Source organism: Salvia splendens, chromosome 16 (genome assembly GCF_004379255.2).
Source record: "Salvia splendens isolate huo1 chromosome 16, SspV2, whole genome shotgun sequence".
NCBI classification, from domain to species: Eukaryota; Viridiplantae; Streptophyta; class Magnoliopsida; order Lamiales; family Lamiaceae; genus Salvia; species Salvia splendens.
The window spans coordinates 31,791,989-31,807,515 of record NC_056047.1 but is presented as its reverse complement, the minus strand read 5'-3'; the positions used below and the strand labels follow the sequence as shown (position 1 = coordinate 31,807,515).

Below are 15,527 nucleotides of genomic sequence, written 5' to 3'. Positions count from 1 at the left end.
TATCTCAGTATAATCTACCTCATCTTGCTGAGTAAACCATTTGGCCACTAGTCTGGCCTTGTACCTAATACCCTCTATTTCATTTTTAAGCTTAAATAGCCACCTGCAATCAACCACAAAGGCAACAACAGATAAAGGAACAAGAATCCAAGTGTGATTTGTCAGCAAGGAATGCGTTTCATCTTATGGCCTTCAGCCACAAATTTTAAACCATAGATTTCAAGGCCTGCTTATAGAATTGAGGTTCATCCCCATCAGATTGGAACTCATTGAAAGCAAAAGCAAGCAGATTCACAATTCCAGTATATCTATTAGGAGGATTAATAGTTCTTCTAACCCTATCAGTAGACACCACATAGTTATGCAAATCTGGCTCATCAATAACAGGATTATCTTGGACAACAGATTGATCAGGGGGTGCATTAGGAACCTCATGGTCCTCAACTTGGTCACCTACTGGTTCAGGGACTGGGTAGAGGGCTCACTGATAGGAGCAGACTTCCCATTGGGCTTAAGACAGGGAAACTCAGTTTCATTAAAGACAACATCCCTGCTTATAACAACCCTAAACTAAGGTTCATCCCTTAGCCATATCCTATACCCTTTAACACCATCAGGGTATACCAGAAAAACACCTTTCCTAGACCTAGGATCAAGTTTATCAACCTTTTGATGGGTAAAGACAGAGCAACCAAACACTATAAGATGTGAAAAATCAATTCTTTTACCAGAAAACACTGATTCGGGACATTTTTCCTTCAAGGGCACAAAAAATGGTGATCTATTCACCAAATAACAAGCATAAGAAGAGCTTCCCCCAAAACTTTTTAGAAAGACCACTTTTAGAAAGAAGACACCTAACTTTTTCAAGTAGGGTCATGTTCATCCTCGCTGCAACTCCATTTTGCTGAGGGGTATAAGGTACAGTTTTGTGTCTATTAATACCATAAGAAACACAGAGACTATCCATCTGAGCATTGCAGAACTCTAACCCATTGTCAGTTCTGATTGCTTTGATGGATTTACCAGTTTGGTTTTCAATCAAGCATTTCCAATTTTTAAAAGTGTCAAAAACATCAGATTTGTGCTTTAACAGAAAACACCAGACCTTTCTAGAATGATCATCTATCACAAACAAGAAATAGACAGTCCCAGAGTGGGTTGTCACAGAAGCTGGACCCCACACATCCATGTATAGGTACTCTAAAATCCCCTTACTGATATTTTCAGTAACATGATGGGGAAAAGACACCCTATGTTGTTTACCTAGAACACAGGTATCACAGAAAAGAAGGTCACTTTGAAAATCATTTGAGGAGAGAAGTTGATTTTTCTTCAAAATTTTCAAACCCTTATCACTCATGTGTCCAAGCCTATTATGCCATGATAAAGTCTTAGAATCATTTACCAGATTTTCACAGCTATTATCATCACATAAGGACTGAGTAGAACACACATACAAGTTGAATTTTTTGAAAGCTTTGAAAGCACATAGAGACCCCTTACAGATTTTCATAACACCCTGCCCCATTTTCCCTCAAAACCTTCTTTTTCAAGAGAAGTATAGGAAAGTAAGTTGTAACACAGATCGGGAACATACTTCACATTATCTAACTTCAGAATAAAACTATTTTCAAATTTCAAGCAGGGAACATACTTCACATTATCCAACTTCAGAATAAAACTATTTTCAAAGTTCAAGCAAACAGTTCCAACACCCTAAATTTTACACTTTTTATCATTTGCCATTGAGACATGGGAGTCAGAAACACTTTTAAAATTTAAAAACAAATTCCTGAAAGGAGAAATGTGAAAAGTGTATCCTGAATCAATCAGCCAGTCATTTTGGGTAAAAGTGCAATCAGAGGCAGAATTCACAGACAATATGTCATAATTCATAAAACAAACACCTTCAGTGTCATCATTTTCAGCCAAGTTAGCCAAAGCATCTCTATTATCATTATAAGACTTATTCTTCTTAGGCTTAGTACAATCTTTCTTATAATGACCAAGTTCCCCACAATTAAAGCATTTTCTATTGCCTTTGAGATTTCTACTTTTAGAACTTGACTTGCCTCTGTTTGACTTTTTCCCATTACCATCATTATTCTGCTTGCCATTGTTATCCCACTTGGTTTTAGGTCTACCCCTAACATTTAAAGCCTTATTCTGAGAGGTTTTAAACTCATTATTCTCCTTAATTTCAATTTCCTTAGACTTCAGGGAACTAATGATCAACTCAAGGGGGACACTATCCCTACCATACTTGATGGTAGCCTTAACATCACTGTATGACTCAAGGATAACATTCATTAAAGCTATACTAGTGTACTCATCAATAGTTTTATCACCAGCATTTTTAATATCTTGAACAAGATTCAGAAACCTATCCACATTGTCATCTATGTCCTTAGTAAGATAAAGTTTAAATTTGAACAGTTTTTCAAGAAGATACATCCTACTTGACATAGATGTTTCAGTGTATAAAGTTTCAAGAGTTTTCCACAATTCTAAAGCAGAATCAATGTTTCCAACCTTCATAATGATAGAATCACTCAGGTTGAGAATTATGGTTGAGCTTCCCAACTCATTCATTTCAGCTTTCTTTTCAACAGATTCAGTTTCAGGAATTGTGTCTTCTACAGCTTTGAAAACTTTTTGTTGTATTAAAATGCACTTAGTTTTCTGTTTCCAAATACTAAAATCATTTTTCCCATTAAAAGGAGTAATCCCAATAACAGGTGCAACCAATTTGAAAAGACAAAAGAAAAAACCAGATTTTAGCAACACACACAAAAGGAAAACACTTATAGGCACAACACACAACCCTGCATAGTTAAGAGGTGAACAGAAAAGCCACAGAGACACAGAAGTTCACCAAGAAACACAGAAAGCATGGATTTGCTACTACTAGGACTCCACAGATGCAAGTAATCACTTAAGATCACACACAAGCATGCACACACAGGTGGTTAACCCAAAATGTGTCCCCCTACACAGCTCAAAACCGAGATCCTTCATATCTGTCACGAGCACCTTGGCTAGAGGATTTCCCAGTTCGCAAGCACTCACTGAATGAGAGTGCAGGGGGTCACTCTAGGCAGTTTGGAGTAGCACTTGGTGGATAGATAATTTTCTCTAAGAGACGGTGTACAAACCAGAACACATTCAAGTCAACACAAAACAACACTCCAGAGCAAGCACAACGGAAGAACTTTAAGAAAGCAGTAGGAGCAAGTTGAAAGCAGTTAACCTAGCAAGACATATACAAGAAAACAAGAGCACATAGCCTAAGTCGCGGCCAGCGACTACTACCAGCAACAACTGCCCAAACCTAAAACTAGGAAAAACTGTAAAAAGTTTTAGGGTTTAAGCCAATTTACCAGAGCGAGTATCTTAGATCAGAATACTCGTCTTACCTTACCGGAGGCTGAGCCTTACCCTGACGAGCCCACCTCCTTATATTTAGCAACCCTGCGTGCCCGAATGATCCCTTCGTGGCTCTGATACCACTGTAGGGATCAGACCATTCGGGATTTACTAATTACCGGGACCTCTTTTGATTACACCGCGTACTGAGATGGCTAGTCTCAGTCCTATCAAGCCAAGATACTAAAGATGTTCCAATGTATTACAAGATGAAAGATACAACAGTAAACCCTAGCTAATATCAGACACAACTAGTGGTCTGATATTCCAAGCAGTTTAACTCCGAGTATCACCTGCACACTGAATACACGAATTAGTAACACAAGAAACCAGATCCAAAGGGATCTGAACAAGAAGTAAGCAGTAACAAGTCAGAGACAGTGAAATATGGCTCAGGTTGTATACGCAACTTCACAGGGCCAAAGACCTCCACTATCTTCACCAACAAGTAACAAGGGAGCACCGTGAGACAAATCAGACCCCAAACCCTAGGGATCAACCGATTGCTACTTCGCCCCGACTATCTTCAACACGAAACTGAACAATACACCTCACAACCACCACCATAGCACCAAGAAGTCACAGATCTCTCAACACACATGAAATTACTCTCAGATCTATGACGGAAGAACAGATCAGAACTGTAACCGTTCGATCACCACTAGATCCACCACATCAACACAGAAGTTGAAAGGATCGCACTCAGTTCTCACATTAACCAAGAAAGAGTGACCAGAGAAGAAGATCGGAGTCACGATCGGAAGAGAGACAGAGAGAAATCTAGAGAGAAGGCGGAGAAGAATCCAGAAGGACAGAGAGAGGATTGAGTGAATGAGTGAGGAAGAGAAGGAGTCAATCATTATCTCACCAAAGAAACACACTCATCCATCCGACGGTCACGGCTCAAGATCCTCATGGAGTTGCTACGCGACAGCAATCAGTTGCACCCAGGTAAGTGACGGGCCTCAATGACTTGGGCCACATTAATAAGGATCCGGGCTCAAAATTAATGCAGCCCACTGATTAATTACTCAATCCCAATACCAATGAGTCCATTTATCTCACAAAAGGTAAATTTTATTTTGATTCAGTAGAAAGTTTTCAAAGTTGTAGAGGGGACTATCCCTGATACTGAGTTTGCTGAGAAAGTTGCGAAATGAATTAATTAGCCAGGTCAACTATAATCCTAAATCTTTCTGACTCTGTGATTAGAAAGGTTGGGTCGGTAGAATCTGCCTCTGAAATTTGGAAAATGCTAGATACCCTTTTCACTGAAACCTCTATGTCCTCTAGGATGTATCTTCTTGAAAAACTGTTTAAGTTTAAACTGGACCTTTCAAAAGACATAGATGATAACATTGACCGTTTTCAGAAACTTGTCCAAGATAATATCTGGGGATTATACTAGCATTGCTTTTAAGAATTCCATTCCTGATACTTATGGTGATGTTAAGGCTGCCATTAAATATGGCAGGGATGATGCCCCTCTAGACCTCATTATTAGTTCTTTAAAATAAAAGGAATTGGAAATTAAAGAAAATAATAACTCTAAATCTTCTCAAACTAAGGCTTTGAATGTAAGAGGGAGGTCTCAATCTAGAGGGGATGGTAGCAATTCTAATGGAAATGGTAAGAAGCAAGGCAAAGACAGATCTAGGTCTAAAAGCAAAGACCCTAAAGCTAAAAGGAAATGTTTTAATTGTGGGGAAGTTGGCCATTATAAGGCTTAATGTACTAAACCTAAAAAGGGTAAGAAACACAATAATAACAATCAGCTTGAGTCTGTTGCAAACTTTGCCAAAGATGATGGTTCTGATGGAGTGTGTTTTATGAACCATGATGTGTTTTCTGTAAACTCTGCCTCTGAACCCTAAACCCTAAACTCTGCCTCTGAGTGCTTCTTTACCAAGTATGATTGGCTAATTGATTCAGGATGCACCTTTCACATATGTCCTTTCAGAGACTCTTTCACTTTTCTCAAACCTGTTGAAAATGCTTTTGTGTCAATGGCCAACGGCAAGAAGTGTAAAATTCTTGGAACTGGTTCTGTGTGTTTGAAGTTTGAAAATGGTTACTTGCTGACTTTGAATAATGTGAGATATGTGCCTGATCTGAGCTATAATTTGCTTTCCTGCTCCTGTCTTGAAGCTGATGGTTTTGAGGGTGAATGGGTGAAATGTGTTTGCTTTGTGTCTTTCTTCTTCGGTGTGCATTAGTATCGTTGTGGACTGCTCAAGTCAAATCATCAAACTGATCCGGCCAGCTAATTGTATGTCCTTCTACCTGTGAGAACAGGTAAATGGATCCAGTTGAAACTCAGGCTGATCAACTTGATTTACTCGGACTCGAGAGACAAGAAAGGAATAACTCAAGACAAGCGTGCTTTCAAAACCTTAACCCACTAATACTATTAACTAATATAGGGAAATAAGGATCGATCCCACAGAGATGAGGCATTTGAGATTTGCATGCTGGACATGAAAGGGGAATGGTTGCGGCCACGCTTCTAAGTGTGGTTAAATTAACTACTAGACTGGGAAGATTAAAGCTATTAAACTGATCAACTCATAAAGCTTAATTAGTCTACTTGCTCAACTCAACTGAACTTTCCATAAATTGACAAACAGAATAAACGGGGGGTTGTTAGTGCCCTGTAAAATGTACGATAAAGTAAAAAATTTATAACGGCTTCATCTTCTTCGCAAATCAACCTGGAAAACAGAGCATAAATGTAGATCTGAAAGATCAAAGAAGATTAAACTTCAAATCAACTCATAAGCTAAATCTACTTCTAAGATCTAAACTACAACTACATAAAACATGAAACTAACCCATAATCATGTATGAACTGAAACAGAAACTACTGGATCTAAACATACTACGGATTCTCATGCATAAAACATCAGATCTGAACAAATCAAAGCAGAGCAAAACTTATCTAACCTAGAACATGCGAAATGAAAAGGAAACTGAAAGCAAATCAGAAACATCATGCATAAAACAGAACACAATGACCTGAAATGAAAACATAACTTCGAATCAACTAAGTTAAAAGCATCAAGGGTCAATAACAACAAAAGTAAACTGAAAACAAACAGGGAAAATAGTAAATTGTTTCATCACCCCTTCTCGGAGTGGAAAACAGAACCGAAGGCTGAAATGTGCAGAAAACAACCACCAAAAGTGCCAACTAACTAAACTAAACTAGAAAGGAACCAAGTGTGTGTGTGTAAAAATATGAGAACGAAGTGTTGGAGCTCCCAATTTCGGCTCTGGAAGAGAGCCGAAAACTAATGAGTGGCACCGATTGAAGCCCCTCTCCTTCCTCCTTCTCTATTTCCATTTGTGCATTTGCTTCACTTGATCCGTTTGTGCAGCGATTTGGCTTCTTCTCCTGATCCACTTGTCCGCCCAGTTGATCAACTTAGTTTCTGAAAATGGCGGACTTATACACACACTTGGCTCAAAATTAAGCGTTAGTTTACAGAATTTGATGCAGTTTTACTACGGAACACATGCACGAAACGAGCCTCATCAATGGGGTCAGGGAATTATGAGGATCATGAAGGGTGTGTTGTGCCTGTTTAAAGCTGTTAAAAAATGTAATCTATATGTGTGTGCTGCTAAGCCTCTGACTAGTTATGATCACAGTGTAAATCTAGTTAAAATAGACAAAACTCTATTGTGGCAAGATAGATGAAAGAGCAGGTTTGCGTAGGTGTCGTTCAAGAAAAGGGTGTATCCTACTGATCAGGATGAAACAATCCCCTGCTAACCCTAAAACCTGGTATCAATAATTCCTCAACCCTCTTCTACTGGGTAGTATAGTGAAGGTAGGGGTCGAATCCCACTGAGATGGTGACGGTTGGAGTGACTGTGGTGATATTCTGGAAAGGTTTTGGTTAGCTACCAAGCTTGGGTTGAGTCTCTACCTAGGCAAGAATTTGAAGGTGGTATTCTACTGACTAGGAGGTGTGAGAGGATTCTGATATGCAGCTGTGTACGTGGACATGGTGAAACAGAAAATATTCGAAGAGTACTAGGTTTCTATTTTGGGCTAAACAGAATATCAGAAGGTAGTGGTAGTTAGGTGACTGGGCCTGCAGATCTGAAAAGTAGCAGCTAAAAGGTAAGGACAAAAGTAAAAAGTTGTCAAAAAGCAAAAGTGGTCCCAAACTTGGATGGAGATGTTGTCTTCTTCAACAAACACAAACTAAAATCAGAAAACAAACCAGATTCAGCACCATTAAAACACAGATTAATAACTCATGAACACAGATCTACAATCATAGATTCCAAATCGAAAATCAAACATTGAAACTGAAATTCCGCCTACTGATCAGCATGGAAGAAAACAGGAAACACATAACTGCACCTTGCATGAAACAACCTCTATGAAATAAAAGTGAACAGATTATGCTAACTCGAAGAAATAAACTACGAACTGGAAACACACGATTCGATACTCAAAATGACCAGAAACTCTAGATCTACTAACTAGGCAGAAGTAAAGGAAATCCGCGAAGTAAACTGAACAGAAAACAACTTCATAGCATAAAACATGTTCGGATCTTCAAACAAAGTACTTCTAGGCAGTGAAATTCAAAAGCAAACAAAGATCCAGCGTAAGGAAAAACAAGCAATTTAACTACGAAAGCGAAATAAAAGTGTTTTGCCACGCCGGGCGATGGAACTTCTAACTACGATCTTGCTGACTAGATGAGAACGTCTGGAACTCCGGGAACTTCTTGACGACCTTCAAGTGACCATGGATGTGGCGAGGAACGAGACTCTGGACTGGGCTGAAGGACTGAACTACCGAGAGAATTCTACCTAAGAGTGATGATGATGAATGAATTCGTTCCTTTTTTTTCTCTCTCCATGTGGCTTTCTTTTATAGGGATGCTTACCCTTGATTTTAGGGTAAAACCTTGTGGTGAGATGACTTCTTTGCCCTTAACTGTGGTTGATCAGTCCCAGCTATCCTTCTTCTCCATCTCGAGCCATTTTTGCATGTATACTGGTCAGTACGTAATCGTCCTGACGCCCTTTTGACCTGAAGTATTTGAAGCTTCGCCTACTGGCTAGAACACTCAACCTGCACACTTTGAGCAACTGTTTTGCAGATATAATCAATTACGCACATCATACTGACCAGTAACCAAGGCCTAGAATACGACTTATCAATAGACTTGGGCATATGAGTCAAAAGGGGTTAAAACTTTTGAAAAACTCTGAGATTTTGAGTGAGTTGGATTTCAAAAATGAACTACCCTTTTGTGAAACTTGTGTGTTGGGAAAGCAACATAGGGTTTCATTCCCTACCCCATTGACTGAAAATATCAGTCACTCTGTCTTAGAGTACCTTCATATGGATGTTTAGGGCCATGCCTCTGTCACTACCCACTCTGGGGCAGTCTATTTCCTGTCTATGGTGGATGACATTTCAAGAAAAGTTTGGTGTTTTCTTTTAAAACACAAGTCTGATGTCTTTCTAACCTTTTCAAACTGGAGAGATTTAATTGAAAATCAAACTGGAAATAGGATCAAGGCTGTTAGGACAGATAATGGTCTTGAGTTCTGTAATGCTCAAATGGATTCTTTGTATCAAAAACATGGGATTAAGAGGCATAGAACTACTCCTTATACCCCTCAGTAATGGAACTTTTTCCCTGTAAACCCTGATAATATCTCCCTTGACCCTTAAGATGGCTATAAGACTTGGATTCTTTTGTCTTTGCCTCCCGGTGCCGCTGTTTATCTATAAGACTTGGATTCTTTTGCCTTTGCCTCCTGGTGCCGCTGTAGTTGATTGCAGGTGGCTATTTAAATTGAAAGATGAGATAGAGAGGCTTAGGTACAAGGCAAGGTTGGTTGCCAAAGTTTTTACTCACCAATAGGGGATTGATTACAGTGAAATTTTTGCTCCTATGGTTAAGTTTACTACTGTGAGAATGATGTTTGCTTTGTGTGCTCACTTTAATTGGGAATTGAAATAAATGGATGTTAAAACTGCTTTCCTTCAAGGTGATTTAGATAAGTCTATCTACATGAAACAGCCTGAAGGTTTTGTTGATCCTAATTTTCCTAATCATGTATGTTTGCTTAAGAAAGCTCTGTATGGTCTGAAACAGTCTCCTAGGCAGTGGAATATCAAGTTTAATACTTGCATGCAAATATTAGGCTTTGTGAGAAGTACCTTTGATGCTTGTCTGTATGTTAAAAACTTGGATAAAACTCATGTGTTCTTGCTGTTGTATGTTGATAATATGCTCATCATGGGTCCATGTATTAAGTCTATTAAACATGTGCAATCTGCTTTATGTAAAAATTTTGACATAAAAGACCTTAGTGATGCAAAAAATATTTTGGGGATCAATATCCTTAGGGATAGGAAGTCCTCAACTCTGGTGCTTCACCAGGAACCTTATGTGCAAAAAATTCTTGAAAATTTTAATATGCTTGATGCTAAACCTGCTTCTGTTCCTTTGGCTGTACATTTATGCTGAGTAAGGACCTTTGTCCTAAAACTGAATCTGAAACCAACTCTATGAAGAAGATTCCTTATGATAATGCTATAGGCTCTATGATGTATCTCATGGTTTGTACTAGGCCTGATATTGCCTATGTTGTTTCATGTTTGAGTAGATACATGTCAAATCCAGGACCTGTGCATTGGGAAGCTCTTAAATGGTTGCTTAGATACTTGAAAAATACTGCTAAGTATGGTCTCTATTTCTCTAAGTGTGAACCTGGTGTTGAGCTATGTGGTTTTTTGGATTCTAACTATGCTAATGACAAAGATAAGAGGAAGTTTACCACTTCTTATGTGTTCACAGTTTCCAGGTCCTGCATTAGTTGGAAATCCCAACTCCAACACATTGTAGCCTTATCAACTACATAGTCAGAATATATAGCCTTTACAGAGGCTATGAACGAAGCTATCTGGTTAAAAAAGGGTTCTCTCTGAACTCAAATTCCATAAAACTGTTCCTGTGTTATATTTTGATAGTCAGTCTGCCATTCAATTGTGTAAAAACCTTGTCTTCCATGATAGAACTAAGCATATAGATGTTAGGTTCCATTTCATTAGAGATGTTGTGGAGAAAAATGAGGTTTTGTTACAAAATGTCTTTCTGTGGATAAATTGCTCTCATGCATAAAAAAGTTGTATTTTGATTTTGGTTGAGCATGTGCATGTCCCGGGGTTATAAGTCCGTGTAGACTAATTGACTTTGGTCATCTGGTGTCTAAAGGCAGATAAAGTCCTACATAATCTTGAGGTGCAATCCCTCTTGTATTATTCGGCAACCTGGTAGTCCATTACTAATGAACCTCGGTTCTCTGGTGTTCTGGATTACCTTGTAGGCTGTGATGAAGCAACAGCAGACTAAGGGTCTCCCCATGTGCTCCCAAGTAGTCCAAGGTGGAGAATGTTGAATATTTGTGGACTAATTGGTTGTTGGACTAATGCATTTAATAAATTGGGTTGATCCAGTTGGGATTAAATGTTGAGGCTCGATTTCCTTAAGTGGGCAGCCCGTTTAGTGCCCAGTCCATTGAGTAACTTACCTCACCGATGGCCGCCACGTGTCCAGTCTCTCGAATCATCAAACACAGCCGTTGGATCCAGGGTTGTGTTTGTGATGTGTGTTAAGTGAGGTGCCGCTTCGCCTCACTCCATTATTTTATTCTCACTCTCTCTCTCTCACTCTGCAGTGCGATTCTCTCTTCCTTCTCTCTACTTTCTCTCACTACATCTACGGCGGTTACCGACGGTTTTCTCCTCCGATCCTTGGTTTCTACCGATAAATCCTTGTTTTAGTTGATTCCATCGGTAAAGTTTTTGAGTTAGGTTACTCTCTCGGTTTCCTTGTGAGTTTGTGTCGGACCTGACCTAGGGTTTCAGATCCGGTGGGTTTGGGTGTTCAGTGTGAGAGATCTTGTGTAGATCGTGGAAGATCTGTGAGTTGTGTGGTGATTGAGGGTCGTGGTTGCGAACTGGTGGTAGTCAGTGAGGCTACGTTCTCTGGCGCCTGTGTTCAATGGTTTCTCTGGTTGTGACTGACTCGTTGAAGCGTGTGGGGAGGTTCTTGGCCTGGTGTAGTCGTTGTTGTGACCTGAGCCAATTTCTGTCTCTTCTGACCTTTGAGTTGTCTGTTCTGTTATAGATCATTTCTAGTATTACTAATCTGTTTACTTAACGTGCAGGAATTAGTCGGTGGAGCTAGAGGATTCAAGTCTGGTGAAATACTTGATCTCAGCTAGCGTTCCGATTACGGTTTCTATACTTAGTACCTTTTGTAATTCTGTAACTCTCTTTTGTATTGTGGCTTGTTCCTCTGAGTCTAGCCAACTCAGTAAGCGGTGTAATAGCAAAAGAGGTCATAGTAATAGTGTCATGGTAGTCTGATCCCTACAGTTGTCAATATGGTTAATGCAAATTTCAATGAGAATTTTAAAATTATAGTACTCCACAAAACTACACACTTATGGAACTATATAATTAGGAGAACATATAAGTGATTAAATTATAACTAGGATTTTGGCATATTTTACGATTAAAATTTAATTAAATTCTAAATATAATTTAATGTAAGAGTGAACTATATTTTTTGTACTTCTAACTTTGGATTGGTATAAGACACGGTACACAAATCTTGAAAATATCAACACATGTATGTCCACATGCTTTGATTTAATATTGCTAAAGGGAGTTTCAAACTTTTTTTAGTCCAAAACACACTCCAGTTATTAAGGGGCATTTACTCTATTAATTAAAGAGAAATTCAAATAAATTACATTATCCAAATATTACATTTATTGTACACAAATCTAATTTATTTCTCTACAAATTCAGAAAAGGAAATGGTGGCAAGGAAACGATGATATTATACCATCCTGCTGCAATGAAAGAATGTTGTAGGTTGCTATATATACATAGAAAATAGAAAAGAATTTTGTATGATTGATTAGATAATAATGAATTAAGTTTTGCGTTTGTTCTTCCTAGAGTATACCATTCCCCGGATGCCATCCGGGTCGGCAACAAACCCGAGAACCCGGGGCTCGTAATACAAGGCGATGTTGGTAATCCCCTCGTCTAACAGGGCTGTGAGGATCCTCTCCATCACAGCCTTTCCGAGGCTGAAGCCTTGGAAGCTGGGGTCCACCACCACGTCCCATATGATCGCGTTGAACACGCCGTCGCCGGTGCTCCACCCACACCAGCGCCTCCGTGTGCTCCAGCGCCACCCGGATCTTCTCCGGGTCGCGGCGCGGGAATCCCACGGCTTCAGGTGGTCAAGGTTTAGATTCTCTGCGGTGCGGTGGAACGTGAACCCGCGGGAGGAGAGTGACTTGTCCGACAGCGAGAAGCTGGCCGTCGTCGTGGCTGCCGGGCGGCGGTTGATGCTGTTCGGTAGCCGGAGGAGTGGTAGGATGTGATGGTGGAGGAGCATTTCTACTTCTTCTTCTTCTTCTAAACTTTTGATAGATAAGATACAGATAGATATATGTAGATAAATGAGATTTCCATCTTCATATTGCCACCTCTCTTCCTAAGCTTTTGGATTATAAAAAAAAAGCTATTCAAATACATTAATTCAGTTATGGAACTATAGAATATCATTATAGCAACAACTCAAAAGAGTATTCTAGCTTAAAACTCAATTGCACGATTTTATGTAATCATTTAGAGAATTTATTTTAAAATGTCTTACTTTTTGTTTAATGAATCTCATTAGGTATTGAGTATACTTATTATTCAGAATAAAATGTCAGTAAAAATATCATCGATCAGAATATTGCTATCGCTTATTTACGTCACAATGATTGTCTGATGTGCATTTACTCAATTTTATATTACTCTATTCGACCGTAAAAATATACAGATGTGCGTTTACTCAATTTTATATTACACCATTCGACTCGTAAAAATTTATGATGTGCGTTTACTCAATTTTATATTACTCCATATTTTCTGGGATGAATGAACAGAATTTAATGCAAAATTATAAACTAATTAGAATATTGTTAAGGGAGATTGGGACTCACCCTATAAAAAAAAGAAAAACTTATCAAATGTAAAAAGTGGCTACTTTTGTAGAATAGAACAAATGAAAATGGACACAAATTTAATGACCGGAGAGGGTATGAATATATTACTCCTATCTGAACAAGTATCATGCAACACCAATGTCTACGTATATTAAAATCAAGGACACCCTAACCCAAAGAGTGTGGTCGAGTGGTCTGAGACTCATCAATCCTTAACCAAATGGTCAGGAGATCGATCCTTGTCTATGGGTATAGAGCAACTTTAAATCCTTAGATCAGTTGTCCCACCTATTGAGGTATCTACAAATCAGCGTAGAGAATAGTCTCGTCGATAAATACTCTTGCTAACTACCAAAAAAAAAGTCATGGACATCCTAAAGTAGCCTTCATTAGTCTTATACAATTAAGGTCATTCATTTGATGTTTCTCACAAAAACCAACATTGGAAAAATCGTGCATTAAACATTGCCCCTCCCCTAATATTAAAGGTGTAAGGTGGTGTGTTTCTTAGGAGAGGTGCAAATAATTGTTAACTTTTAAAAATATAAGTGGCAAATAGTGTGAATTTATGAATATTAAAAAATATAACAAAAATTCCTATATAGATATTAAAAATTGAGGTATGGCATTTGCCCCTTCTCATTTTACACTAGCTCCGCCCCTGGTTGCAACCCTTAAGGTGTTAGAAGATTTCAGTTTCTTATCCCGTTAGACTTTTCATGCACATCCTGATATAAAAGCTGGGCTTACCATTTTTGATACGACACGACAACCTAACACGAACACACACGAAAGTAATGGGCTTTGGTCAAACATTTGGTTCGTGTCTTTATTGGATCGACCTATTAGGAACATGATAATTTCGAGTTTGGTTGGATTAGATTGAGTTCTGGTAACCCATTATTTTTTCTTTTTAAAAATAACTTTAGTTTTATTCTCTAGGTGCGTGTAAATAAAGTTATAATTTTGTAAATCAGGTTTAGAAATTAGGTTTAATCATGTAAATTAAGTTTGCGGCATTTTTGTGTTGTGTAAACCAATACTCCCTCCATTAAATTAATACATTAAACAACATTGTATAATAAATGCCATTGGTTCATTATCGTAATTTATATAAGTTGTACTTCCTCTGTCCCAAAGAAGATTATCGTAATTTACATAAATTGTACTTCCTTCATTCTAAGGAAGATGATCCCTTTCTTAGGTGCCATGTGATTTTATGCAACTTTATTTTTTATTATAAATGAAGACAATAAAGTAAGAAAGATGATATAATATAGAAGAGTAAAGACCAAAATTGGTCCTGAACATATGTCAATTTTATGATTTTTGTCATAAACTTTATCTTTTGGATTTTTTGGTCCTGGTATTTTAAACCGAATCACATTTGGTTCAGGGCTAACTGTTCCGTTAAAAACTAACGATCAACAGGTTTAATCCATAATTATTTCCTTAATTATTTAAATAAATATTCATTTAAAATCAGAATTTCAAATCATAAATATATAATAAATTAGGGTTCTTATTTCATCTTCCTCCAGTCGCGTTTATCCTGGGATGAGATTAGATGGCGGATTGATGAGGTTGTTTACACCATTAATTCAACTCTAATTTTCTCGTTATTGTAAGTAACATTCCATGAGCAATGTAGATAATTAAATAAAAACCTTGAAAGAAAGCAAGTGATGCTTGTGGGGCCCAATAGGTGGGAGGAAAGGGGAGATCGTCGTCAACCCTTTTGCTTATGCTGTTATGCTTGTGAATGATATGTAAAATGCAGTGGAATGGCTAGCCTATTTATAGGTCAAGCCACCATGCAGGGTCAACCAAGCCATGAAGGTTCATCATGGCTCATTTGTGTGGATTTCTCACGTGGCAGCCGTGTAGGCTTTGACTGTGCCACGCTTGACGATGTGTCAAGCCACTTGGATTGTTGACTCAGCGGTGGTCTAAAAAGATTACTACGGGTCCAGACCCGAGCCCAAAGACCACTCAAAGACCAATTGTCAAGTCCAAGTCCAAGATCGAGCACGGGCTCG

The 15,527-nt window shown here is 38.5% G+C and overlaps 1 pseudogene; it reads right to left on the bottom strand.

Moving 5' to 3' along the window:
- Positions 1-12,416: 12,416 nt before the first annotated feature.
- On the bottom strand, positions 12,417-12,890 carry LOC121770499 (annotated as a pseudogene).
- Positions 12,891-15,527: the final 2,637 nt, after the last annotated feature.